Genomic DNA, 13,313 nt, shown 5'->3' with positions numbered 1-13,313 from the left:
GGGGTACTCTTCCTTCCAGAGCTGACTTTGCTGTTACCTGCACTTGTTACTGAGCTGAAAAAGTAGCTGTGAATTTTCAAACGCTTTTTACCTGATGAATTCACTATCAAATCTCAGTTTTACCCCGACCAAAGCTTCAATTTTCAAAACACAGCTAGGTTAAGTTGTTCCCAGTGTTTCATATAAAAAAGACAACTGTTCTCAAAATGATTTTATAAGGGAAAAAAACAACAATAGGTTATTATTCAAAAATGTCTTGAATTTCGTTTGTTTTAGAAGATGTGGCCACGAGAACCTCGAGAACCATCTATAAAGCAGGCATTTAAGGAGGCTGTTTGGTTGCAGTCTTCTGACAGACACGCAGGCAGATATCGGTGCCGTTAGTTTAGCGCAGCTTTAGGACCCAGAGAGGCTGACGCGGCTGCTCCCTGCAGAAGAAGCATGAACAGATTTGAATGCGCTGGCTCTCCACCGCTACCCTAACACCACTGTACATAACGGGCCGGAATTTCTCATTTTCACCCTGAAGGATAAGGTTTATCAAAGGACTCTGCGTTGGTTCCAGTTTCCAATGGTTTGTTTCTAGGAAGCAGGATAACCCGCTTCCACTCAAGTCGCTCAGTTACTAGTTGTAGGCTGTCCATGTCCCTGGGTTTTGTTCACAGCTACGTGCACAGCAAATAAAAGTTTTACGGACCAGCCGGCATGGATCACCTCGGCTTTTAAGTGAAACACACACACGTGCAGCAGCCCGTCGCGTCATTTTGGAGAGGTAAGTTGAATTTCGCTGTTGTTAGTGAATAGTGCTGCGAAAAGTGCGATGACAAGCGCAGTTTGGTGAAAAATGGTGCTCTTTCTGTCGGTGCGGAGGCTTGCTGTGTACTATTGTCTGTGTGATTCATGGAGGCTAGACTGCAGTTCTTCTAACTAAACACATTGCACAGACACACTGGTTTGCTATGCGTAAAACTGGTGCCTTTTGGTAGATCTTTCTTTATAGCGCATAAAACACGATGATCTACTTTTACAGCAAATTTGATGTATTCGGATACATAAAATTGTGTCGTAAAAATCAACATTTTATTTTAAAGCCATTTCCACAGCTAGTGTCATGTTGTCTTGTGATTTGACAAGTGTGTCTGTTACTTGTCAAAGCACCCTGTTGACTGATGGGCTGTCATACTCCGCCGGCGGAGCTGTCTCTTTTCTGTGGTGCTGAAAGTTTCCCAACTGGCCGCGTGGCTTGTCGCATCACAGGAGAGCAGTGACAGGAATCAAGCAATGTACTCGTGTATTTTTGTTATTTCCAGGGACTGACATTTAGGATTTGAAAGGTAAACGCAACTAAGCTCTTTACCGGTCTACCTGCAACATGGTTCGTACAGGGTGATGTGTGTAACTCCCACGGCACTTACAGCACTGAAATCTCAACAGGGACTACGGTAAAAAGTGAGAGGAATGGAACAGGCATCATTTGAATGAACACAAAGGGAATTAAAAAAAAAACGGAATTGTTTTAATTAAACTGTAAAACGATCTACTTTATGCTATATATTAAGATTTAAAGCATTAAGAGTTATGGTTATGCATTATATAGTCAGTTTTGAACAGTTTTTGGTCTATTTATGGACTTTGCTTGGCTGAAGGCTTGCAGCTATGTGAACTCAGATTCACTGTGAGGAGCTCCTGTCTGTGATTGCTGTTATCACTAATCTGAAGCTCTTCACATCTGAGATTTACAATATGTCTGTGAGGATTTCTGTAGACAGGTGGAGTGCCGTTGATGCTGCTGCCATGGCATTGCTTCATACAGTATTTTCTATCTCAGCTCAAGCTCCAGAGCAGACTGCCCTTTGTAATACTGTGTGAGTCTTAATAGTCTTGGCAGCATTTGGCACAGTGGCACTTTACAGACTGATTCACTTTCTCAGAGAGCTGACCAGAGTTTTCTTTTCTATTTCTTTTTCTTTAGCTTTATCTTTTTCCTATTTTTGGTTTTAGTGATGGTGGTGATGAATTGGGCTGGCTGGATTTTAAAACCAATGAATGGCCTTTTTGTTATAATATAAGTCCCTCCTTGAGCATTTTTGAAGGCAAGTAAGAATTTCTGGAACTTCTCTTAAGACTTTTTTTTTAATGTAAAAACACACATTATTATTGGAAATAATAAGATTACATATTTCTCATGCAAATTCGACTCTGCTGTTGTAATAATTTTATCAGTCTTTTTATAATACCCATTCCTGCTGTGTTACTGACATTTAATTATGTTATCAATTATTCTTTTGTGTGCATTTAGCATTTGTTACATTACAAAGACAATTCATTTTTCCCAAATCCCATTTTTGCTGTAATCTTATCTCTCCCTCTTCACTGCACTTCCAGTTCACATGTCGGTATATTACCATTTTCTTTGTCATGACAAAGAAAATGATATTACATGCATATTAAACATGCTGAATATTCCATATCACACTGCATCAAATTGATAATAATTAGGTTCAAAAATTGAGATCAGGGACAAAACAAAGAATGAGATATTAGGGACTTATTCAGAGAGAATAATAGCAGAATTTAAAATCATTTTATTTGCAGCTTACTCTTGCTTTTGTTTGTTGAATGGGTGACTTTGCCCACTGTGAACTGCTGGTCACACGTCTATGGTTGCTTCAGTAAATCTCTCTAATCCAGAGAGGCGGATCATATATGCCGTCATGGCAAATTTGGGGCTTATCGGCAGACTTGAAATTTTGTGCGTGGCAGTCAGAGCGGGACATGAAGAGATCTCATCTAACAGGATTAGGGATATTTGGAAATAAGACAGTAAAGCAGATAATGAATAAAACATTAATACATTGTGAGTAAAACCAACAACAGTAACTAATAAAATCAGTAAAGATTCTTTGAAACGTTTTCCTGTCACAAATCTCCAGAATTGCATTACAATATTTTGATTGTGTTTAGACACTTTCACTTTCACTGTTTATAAAAAGACCTGTTCTCACTTATTAGTATTCACTGGTTAAGAAGATTGAAAGATTTCCAAAGAGTACAAGAAACCATCATTCAAAATTGCAGGTATTTCATGTATTCAAAACATTTCTGCAATAGAAAATGACAAAAAAGAAAAAACCACAACGATAACCCATTGTTAGGTGAAAATGATAGCGGAAGTAACCATTACTCTTCTTCATCTACTTTCCACCCTGAAGATGTTTGAATACCCTGAGGCTTCTGACGATTGATTTCTATTTTATTGTTTCTATTTTTCATTTCTCTGTCATACCGGATGAAATTGCTGTCCTGCAAGGTTGCTTGATTGAAAAACTCCAGTTCAGTTTAGCTCATCCCCCTCAGAGCCCCGAGGCTGTGGGTCCATCAACGGGGAGATCCCGTTCCCTCTGACACCCGACCTCACATGCAAAAGGTCGAGGGCTGCTCGCTGTCGGCAGGTCTCATCATTCCCCCATGACACGGCCATTATGGTGCCCCCTGGATGGCATGTCAGTCACCTATGGTGGCAAGTCAATTAGTCACGTCTTAAGGGAGTTAGGGTATGTTTGCTTGTTGGATTTTGTCATTCATCTGCACGTGGAGGACACGCTGGAAAGGGATTACAATTTTCCCATCACAATCAGTTAACTTACTGTATGCCACAAAACAATTAAGGACTCACATTTTTATCTTAATTCATCAAATGTTCCTCAAGTAATTTTAAGAAAACATGTTATAAGACCAAAGTTAAGAATAAATGACTAACAAAAACAACAGAAGGAGATAAAGATGAAGGCTTTCTAGAAAAGCCAGAAATGGGATGCAGGAGATTGTGATCAAAGTTGGGGTTTAAGGTGTCTATGCTTGCCTCTCAAGGAGATTCAGTGTTGTGTGAATCAAACAGAGAATTTGCAGCACCACATGGAGATTTATGCTGTTAAGTACCTGGATGATTGTTTTTTTCTTAAGTCTGTCTTTACTCTGTATGTGTGTATTTTTAACAGAGGTTGCTTGTGTGCAGATGTCTCATGAATGACTCACTTTCTATTTTTTTCCACTTTTTCATCTTGGTCAAAATACAGGATTCTCAAACCACATCAATATTTTCTTTGATGAGGGGTATTATAGTTTTTCAGCTTTAATATATTTGTCTTTGCCAGGCCAGTATTTGTATTTATTCTATGAACATACTGTCACAGAAGAGGAATTTGTTCTGTGCCCAAATCTGTAATGTCAAAGCAATGTACAGCTCCATAAAGTGTGAAATGGAAACGATAGAAAATGTGGCTGAGAGTGTATTCCATGATTTGTCTCAAGATAACTGAGCATTTGCCGCTCTAAAACTCTGAGTAAAATGGTCCACATAAAGTGTGATCTCGATCAGCAGTAGCTGGCTCTAAGACGCCCTGTCGCACACCTCAGTACAGAAAAAAGTTAAAAAAAAAAAGTTTAGCTGCTTGCCACTTAGTATCAAACCAAATGTATTGGGGGTAAGCCTTTGCGATAGACTGCTGTCCTATCCCTGGGTTTGTGTTGTGCAGCTGCTGTAAGCTGCTTCATGCCCCTGCATCAGGTGATAAGCTCCTGGCCCGTCAGCCTCCTCAGCATGAACAAGTTTCCCTACATAGTAAAGCTAACAGAGAAATGTAAATGCTGAGAAAAGCTTTCTGTGAATGCAAAAAAAAAAAAAAAACCCTCACTATTCACTGTCAGCCTCAAGATCCCTAACAAGGCATCTGATTTTTAGACAAAAGGTTAAAGTAAAAACAAAATAAGTTTATTAATAAAATCCATAATATACTGTGGGTAGAAAGAGAGACAAAAAATGCTCTTTTTTGTAGTGTTCAGGGGTGGCTTATGTTGTTAAATGTCATGTGGTTTCTGGTGTTGCTTATATTCAAAAGAGTTTAATTGTTAAAATGTTGACAAGTGCTTTGTTAGTTCTTCTTCAGTTTAGAAGTGTTGAACAGAAAAGTTGTTGTTCTCTGTTGTTTAACATCAAAAGTGAATGAAGTTGTGCATTTTTGCCTTCACAGGCCACATAAGAGCTTTTTTTTTCTGTCCAAAAGTTAAAAAAGTACAATAATCAAATTTAAAGATTAAAGTTCGTATTAAGGTAGTACCATTTAAAATGGGATGATATTACCAGTTTTTTAGATTGCTGTTGTCATGACAGCACCCCCTGTTAGTACTTCTAACTAGATTGGCAGATCTGTGCAGTCTGTCAGTGTAATGGTTTACATCTTGGAGTCTACACGGATCTGAGGTCAACACAAACCTACTCCTCACTGTGGGGTTTGACAGCAACTTTCTTATTTTCCATCCTCGTGACTATACCCTTCTAACAGAAACAGGATGCTTCTCCTTTTTATAATCTGGGACCAACTTAAGGGCGCTGGAGTTGCTGACACAGCAGGAGGGAATTAATGCTAATGTTAGAAAGCTAACTTATCCAGCTCTCAAGCCTTTCTTCATAGTGAGGGTTAGCTATCTAGAAGTCTACCATGCTGGCTGCTATTTCTGAGAGGAACACGTTCCTAGAATAGCACAAGTCCCCCATATGCTGAAAGTTGGAAATGTCAAATAAGCAGCTATGTGTTGTTGCAACGCTTGAAAACTCACTCTATTACTGCTTAAAGACCATACAGAGGATGTACAGTCAGATACATAGCGCTATGACATTTACTAACAATACTAGTGCACAAATGTCAGTCAACTGCTGACATTATCCTTCTCAGGAAAATGTACACAATAGTTCTAGTGTCATCTCAGTTTATGTTTTCCTGTGAAGAATTCAAATGAAATGTGAAAAAATAGTTTTAACTCTTATTCTTCTCCTTCTTTCGTTTCCCAAGGCCTATCATCTGCCTCTGAAAAAAAAACAACTTTTAAGTGTTACCTTTGAATTATTGCACTTACATATTCAGCTTTTACCCAAGGGTTAGGAATAAGAATTCAGTTTTCTTCCCTGCCATATCTTATATCTTGATTTTTCTCCTCTAGCTCATTGGAGTATGCCTACTTTGCGATAAAACTCAATATTAGTGTCTGGACATCTCCTACATCACTGGCACCCACACTAGCCAGTATCTGGCAGGATATCTGTGGTTTATTATTTTGTGTTTTTTCTTGCTATAATGTGCTGCATTATTTAACAGATTTAAAGTCATAAAACAGCTTGGGTCCCAGCGGGAGGCACTGAGCTGTACTTGGGGTGTTTTTTCATTTCTGGGGATTTTTAAAGCGTCTTTTGATTTTGGGGGACTGTCCTGTGCCTGGACACAGTTTGAAATGTGGGGTGGAGGCAGAAAAGGGCTGCTGAATATCACATTTTTTTCTTATCAGAAGGTTGTCCTCCCCCTTTTTTTTCTTTTTCTGCCTTAGCTCTACCTTCTTCCTTTCATGTGCCTCTGATATCACGGCCAGCTGCAGTAACTGCTCCACTACTTCTTGGGATGAGAATGCTTCAGTCCCTCAATCTCCATATTACCCAAAGCACGCTTAATGAATAAAGTGCCTTTTACTGTGCAACATTGAGCACAAAAACCAAGGCAAGGTCACTTCTGCAGTGTGTTCTTGTTAACTCAAATTCTGAATGCCAGCTGTTATTTGCATGCATTTGTTTGTCTCACGCAGTTTCTTTAAACATAGTGGCCAAGTTTGTGCATACTCAGCAGTGGCTCATTGTTTGATGTCAATACCCAATTCCAAATGGGATGAGAAAGAGTACACAGTTGCCTGGTGTGTATTGTCTGTCAGTGTCTCAGTTGTCTGTGCTGCTCTAAATTTGCAACAAAGTCAAATGTACTCTGTGTATGTGTGCACATTCATTTGCATTATTTGTGTGTAATAACATCCACTCCCAAATATGAATCTGAATAATCAGTTAGCAGTGCAAATGTGCACAGCTTTTTTGTTTTTAATGTGTGCATGTGCCGGCTGAGGTGTATGCAGCCACTGGGATTAGTGGTAACCCATAACGTAGGCCAGGTCATCAGTAAGGAGCACATCATCTTGTCTCAGCTCCCCACAGAGACAAAGGCAGTAGATACCCCCTTTGTAGCAGCTGGGAACAAAGCACTAAATGTGCAGACTTGCATTAATGCAGGTAGATTGAAAAAAGATATATGGATTAATCAGCGCAATAGATATATTGAAATGTTCTCTCTCGTAGCCGACTCCGATCAATGGCCATTATGCTACTTGGATACATGTGTAAAGAGTCCCTTTCTCCCTGTCTGTGTACACATTTTGCAATAGTTTCTTTGCTTAATGATGGGTTGGTGTGGCCCTGTGGACATCGTTTGTCCCCTTTAATTACCTGGAGGTAGAGATTGTTATTCATGGTAAGGGACGGGGGAATAGTTGTCTGTACGCCCCCCCTCCCCGAGGCCTGCTGCTCTGAGCATTGATGTGGGAGGATGTGCAGAAAACAGATGCTACCCCATGATTTCTGAGTGTTTGTACTAATGATGAGCATCACTAGTCTATCTTTCAACCCTTTAATGGAGGTTCAGCTTGATTTAAAGTCTGATTTTATGGATGGAGCAGTAGTTTCTAGTCTTTCTCATAACCAAGGGCTGCGCTGCAGCTTTTAGACAGCGATACTGTATTTCTTTACATTGCCTTGTCCTTTAGAGGTTGATGTAAAGACAGCTTTATGTCAGATCTGGCACTGCTTGTTTTTGAGGCAAACCAGCAAATTTGTCCCATTCACTGCGAGCCGTGTCTACTTCGATCTTCTTTCAGCCAGACAGCCATTGATCACTGTTCATTTTAGTGCAATGTGAAAATTAACTTGCAGAGACTCAAAATTATTCTGCGATAGGTAATCAATTACATTTTTCAGCTATATGCCATCTCTTATTGTTAGGCTCAATTGCACTTTGAGAACTCGGTTTGTTGTTGCATGCAAGGATGGAAAGACATTTTGGACTTTAGAGTTGGCTAATACTGCACTGACAGACTCTCATGCCCTTAAATCAACCCCAGGAAACAAATAATGAGAAAACATCAAATTTTGTAGTGTTCCAGCAAATTTGATGATTTCTTGGATTTGGATAGCTGATGTCACTCAGGTTTCCCACATTGAAAAATCCTGTATGCCTCAACATTATTACACCACAATTAGGTGACCTGGACTGAAAATGAGGGTAACAACTACATCGTCTATATATATACCGCTACAAAGCACAGTTTATACCTTTTACCTCTATTTACCTCATTATCTGAATATTATCAACAAGGCTCATTTGGGCACTCCAGTTTTGGATATGAATACTGTTCATTTGAATATTCATATTATTGGCAAGGCTGGTAGATATTTCTTCCTCCTTGTCTTGTGTGTGAGTCTCTATCCCGCTTGTATTTAAGTGTTGGGCTGGATATGTCCCAAAGGCTGGCTCTAATTCCCTGTGGTGTCCATCAGACCCCTGTCCCTCGAAGCTCTGACAGAAGGAGCTATTATTTTCTCATCGCCCTGGTGGCCTATGTCCCCTGGGAGACGCGTCACCACGTGACTGACAGCTCCGTAAACACAGCCCTGGGGTGACTGAGTGAGAGCTCACTGCAGCGACACCAGCGTCCCGCCTCTCTCCCTCTTCCTCTTCCTCTCTCTCTTTCTCCAGACTTCTCATTTCTGTGTGTCTATCTGTCATGACCTGGTCCACCCTCGGCCTCCCTACTCCACCTCTTCCCATTACCCTCACCTGACGCTCAGGGTCAGAAGCCACCTGTGTTGAGGCGAGTTTATTGCTAACCTTGCTGCACCCTTTCCACCAGCTGACCATGAAACAACCCCCACCCCAAAATGCCTTATACCTTTGTCCTCTATGATATTCAACACATTTTCAATATTTTTAGGTGCACTCTATTAGTTCCTTTAATGCAGTATCATAACAACATGGCACAGATTGCATGGGCTGGTGCAGCTCCACTGTGTATGTGTCAGTAGGTCTAACTCCGATGTAACTAAGACAGATGACTATGTCAAGGTTGTTTCCCCACAGGGCTGGGAGAGTAGTTCTCCTCCCAAGCTGCTCCGCTCCCTCCACTTTTCAGGTTTCACTGGGGCCTCACAGCTTATTGTAATTACCTGATGTAGATTCAGAATCAGCAGCCCGGGACATCCATCTACATCAGGGTGCAGGAGGCAGGAATACCCTCCAAGTCTGTCTGCGAGCTTGGGTGTGTGTGTGTGTGTTTATGTATGTTCCTTCATGTCTGTTCACATAAGAACAGCGTTTTTGTCCCTGAACTAGGTCTAGGAGATATGGGCATAAAATTCCTACTGGAGTTTTTACACTGAATGGTGCTAGATGGTATTTTCCACAGAGTGGGCTAGCTGTTCAAGCATTATGTGAGTGAAAAACTGTGATTTAGAAAAAAAAATGTGATGACATACTTAAAAGCAGTCAGGAGCCAATGCACATTTTTGAGAAACTTAATAAGATCATTTTTCATATTCTGTTATAATATTTTAAATGTAACTGTTTCACTGGGTATACTGATTTTACTCGGTTGGGGTTTTTACCCAGCAGTTAAACATTCTTTTCCAACAGAGGACTCAAAGCTGTTAAGTCGCTTTCTTCAAAGCCACCAGACTCCATTGACAAGAATAGTAATTTCACCTAGAAGAACAAGGGAGTTGCTCATCTACAGATGTCTCAATCCATTAGTTTGAGGTATTGTGAGCCTTTTGGAAGGGTTCATTTTGATCCACCTAATGTGTTCTAGCACCAGAGTTGCACAGCGCAAGATAAGCATACTTTCACTTTGACTAGCGTGAAAATGAGCTATTTTTTTTATTAAGTTATTCAGTCTCTTGCTCTTCTCAGTTACCACTTACACCACCTGAATGCAACAATGGCTTCTTGTTTTGGTCGTAAAACCTTTAAGTTCTTCTTTTAATATTTGTTGGAGATATTTATGGTATTGTGAACATATAATGTTTAGCTACTGAGTATGCCAGAATGCCTCAATCCAAGAGTAATGCAGTTGGGTATTTTAGAAGACACTTTCTATGCGCTAGGCTTTTGTGCTGCATTACCTTTTACTGCTAAAACTGAATGTCAAATATCTGCCAATTTTAAGAAAAAGACTATAGTTCAGTAGAGTACTATTTTATTATTCATCATGAATTTTGAATCAGCTGCTGCAGCCGGACGCAACTTATATTCTATTTAATGTTATCTATTAAACATTAAATAATAATTAGTTTTTTGCATCTCCCATTGCACAAGGGGATTATAGGTTATGAATGTTTTTGCCCTGAAAGTTTATAAACATTTTCTAGCTATGATTTAAGTGATGATTTATCCTTTTAAGAAGTTTAGCATTCACACATGACTTCTGACTTCTTCTTATCACTTTATCTTTAACAGACTTAAATTTTTTAATTCTGAAACTTGGTCAATGTCACATTTAGCATGGCTATCACTTTTACACTGCTCCCTGGAAGTTCTGTTCCAACCTGTGTGCTCTATGATTTTACAACAAACCTATAACTTGTGCAAAGGGCAAACAGTTAATTCTTTTTTATATCCAAATTTCAAGTGAAGGATCATCTCTGGTGAAGAAAGGCATGTCTCCGGCTTTGACTGAGCAATTTTCTGTAGTTTTTTATTTGAAGAGTCCACAGTTTCCTAGCCTAAAGGCAACACGTCAGGTGAGGAGCAAAACCAGAAGCATGCTCAATTTATTTTATTTTTTTTTTAAAGATTCATCAGGTTGTACACTGTGAATTCGTCCCCGAAGGTAAGACTGGCAGAGCTGACTTGTACAATAACATACTGTGGTGCCTGAGGGAGAACATTCAGAGGAAACGATCAGAACAGCAGTGCGTCCCATCTCATGCCAGCTCAGAATGCACTGAAAACGCATTTTTTGCTCTTGAATTTTTTGCTCAAACAAACACAATCTTTCCTGAGCACCTGGACCACTCGCCAGATTTGGCAGCCCCACAGCCTCGCCCACTTCCTGAAAATCTAAATCAAGTTGAAAGATTGCTGTTTTGGTACACTGGAGAGGATCCAATGCCCATTGTAGAAGGACAAGTTCAAGGGGACAAAAATGAAAAACTCAGTGAAAACAGTAACCAAGCGCATGAGACAACTGATCACCAACAGCAAAATCTAAATCAGGTAAGGTTTTATATTGTTATGGTTCTGTTCTCAGAACATTTTGATCACATCTTTTATAAAACTCTCCTCATCCAAAATTTAAGGACATTGTTCAGTCAAGATTCCCCAAACTATATTTCACATTCTTTATGCCAGGCTTCTATAAAGCATATTATAAACGTTCTTTTAATAAATAGTCATAATTGTAAGGTAGGTTAGAGCAGGCAGTATTTCACCAAAGTGTAAATATTTTATTACCTTCTTTTTTCAGATTAAGTCTGGGAGATGATAGTGTAGTGTTTAAAAGTCATGTTTGACTTCATCTTTAACTACCTGCACTGTTTCCACTACACTGGAACATTTACAATGATGTAAGTCCATTGTTCCTATAGGAAATAAATATATAAGTTAATAGAGAGTCAAGCCATAAAATAAAGAGACACTCAACCCCTGCCCTTTCTCTGCAAATCTTTTTTTTCAGCTCCACATCTGAAAACCGTCTCGCACCTATTGACCAATTGCCCTCCTTGCCTGCAGTTACATAAATACATTCTAAATGAGTAATTTTATGAGTAAGCCTGTTTTGGCAGATAAACATGTTTGTTCTTAGCATTTAATGCCAGAAACAACTAGCCTGATTCTGTCTGAAGATAACAAAAGAAATACACATGCTATACTAAACAGAACTTATGTCCAATATATTAGATACAACTGACATGAAGGCAATTGTAACTTGTAACAAACCTTGACACAGATGTCTACTTCAGGCTACAGTTAACACAGGCTCACCAAAATTGGGCAACAGAAGATTGAAAAAGGCTGCCTGATCTGATGCGTCTCAATTTCAGGTGCCACATCCCACTGGTAGGGTCAGACTTTGGTGTAAGCAGCATGAAAGAATGGATTCACGCTGCCTTGTATCAATGTTTCTTCCTCAGCTTGTAATGAGTGGGGGATATTTTCTTGGCAGACTATGGGCCCCTGAGTACCAAATGAGCATCATTTAAACACCACAACCCACCTGAGTATTGTTGCTGAATATTGTCCATCCCTTTATGACAGCACTGTACCCATCAACTCATGGCTGCTTCCAGCTACATAATGTGCCATGTCACAAAAGGTGGTCCAAACCAATACTTACAAGGTGAGGTGTAACTAATACATTTCCCCAGTGTCTAAGATTAGCAGCTGGCAACCAATTTAAATTTAATGTGTGGGACCTGGTTTTAGAAAGATGACCTGCTGATAGAAAGGGGTGAAAACTTGTTCATTTGTTGATGACATTGTGGAGTTAAGTGAAGATTTATTTTTTTTTGTATTGTTACGTATTTTTTAATTCATCAGGAAGCATACACTTTCTGCAGGAGACAATTTTAAAGATTCTCATATTTCCCACTTTTCATTCAGTTTAATTCATCTTTAAAAAAACATCATGAGTCATCTTCTGGCACTTTATAGAATAACATTAACACAATAATTCACCCTTGAGCAGGGACTTGAAGACAGTGTACCTCAAACAGTTTGGGTTAGGAAAGAATGGGAAAAAAAACACATGAACAATGAGAGCTAAATGGCTTTGTGTGACAGAGAAAGGAGATTTAAGGACTGACTGTTTAGATCACAACCATAGTCAGTATATGTTTAACACCCCAGATCTGAGGTGATATTGATCTTCCCAATTACATTCAGAAAGAAAACTTTTAAAAAAGTTGACCAAGAAAGAGTTTTTACAACTTTTAAAAACCCATGTTCTGTCTATATCGTAATTCTCTCTTGACAGCCTATTAATGGAACTTGAGATGCATTTTAAATGAATTCTTTTGATGTCTCTGTCCTTGTATGCACTCAAATGATAAAATACACTGGAGATGTAGCTGTGTGCCAACATGTGTTTCTGTAGGTGTCTGATTTAGTAGAGCAGGTGATACCTACACTTGAGAGGACGAGGCTAATACTAACAAGGGCAACATTTAAAGAGCTTGTGTTTTTAGCACTTTCAGATTTAATACCCTGCCCTATCAACAAATTAACACTGGCACTTTTCTTTCAAATTTAAAGTACCATCCGTAACAAAGCAGGCCTGCTAACATTGCAATACTGTTATAAGAGACTTTATGTTAATGCAGCTTTGCAGAGCATGTAAGTGCAAAGTGAACTCTGCTTAGTGGGAAAGTCAATGAATATTCAGCTCAGTCTTCT

General features: G+C 39.4%; 1 protein-coding gene across 3 annotated transcripts in view; it reads left to right on the top strand.

The window, feature by feature from the left end:
* The first annotated feature begins 367 nt into the window (after positions 1-367).
* robo1 (roundabout, axon guidance receptor, homolog 1 (Drosophila)) overlaps positions 368-13,313 on the top strand; it is a 228,348-nt gene continuing 215,402 nt past the window's right edge. For 2 of the 3 annotated variants that reach the window (XM_084951696.1, XM_084951693.1), the window contains exon 1: positions 368-772. The gene's annotated coding sequence lies outside the window, so the exon portion shown is untranslated. The remainder of the gene's footprint in view (positions 773-13,313) is intronic. The other variant, XM_084951694.1, reaches the window with a different exon arrangement.

This window comes from Perissodus microlepis, chromosome 14, assembly GCF_051167445.1.
Source record: "Perissodus microlepis isolate ML-2025 ecotype Zambia chromosome 14, ASM5116744v1, whole genome shotgun sequence".
Classification (NCBI taxonomy): domain Eukaryota; kingdom Metazoa; phylum Chordata; class Actinopteri; order Cichliformes; family Cichlidae; genus Perissodus; species Perissodus microlepis.
Note: the sequence above shows the minus strand (reverse complement) of the source record. Positions and strands in the feature narration are given on the sequence as shown.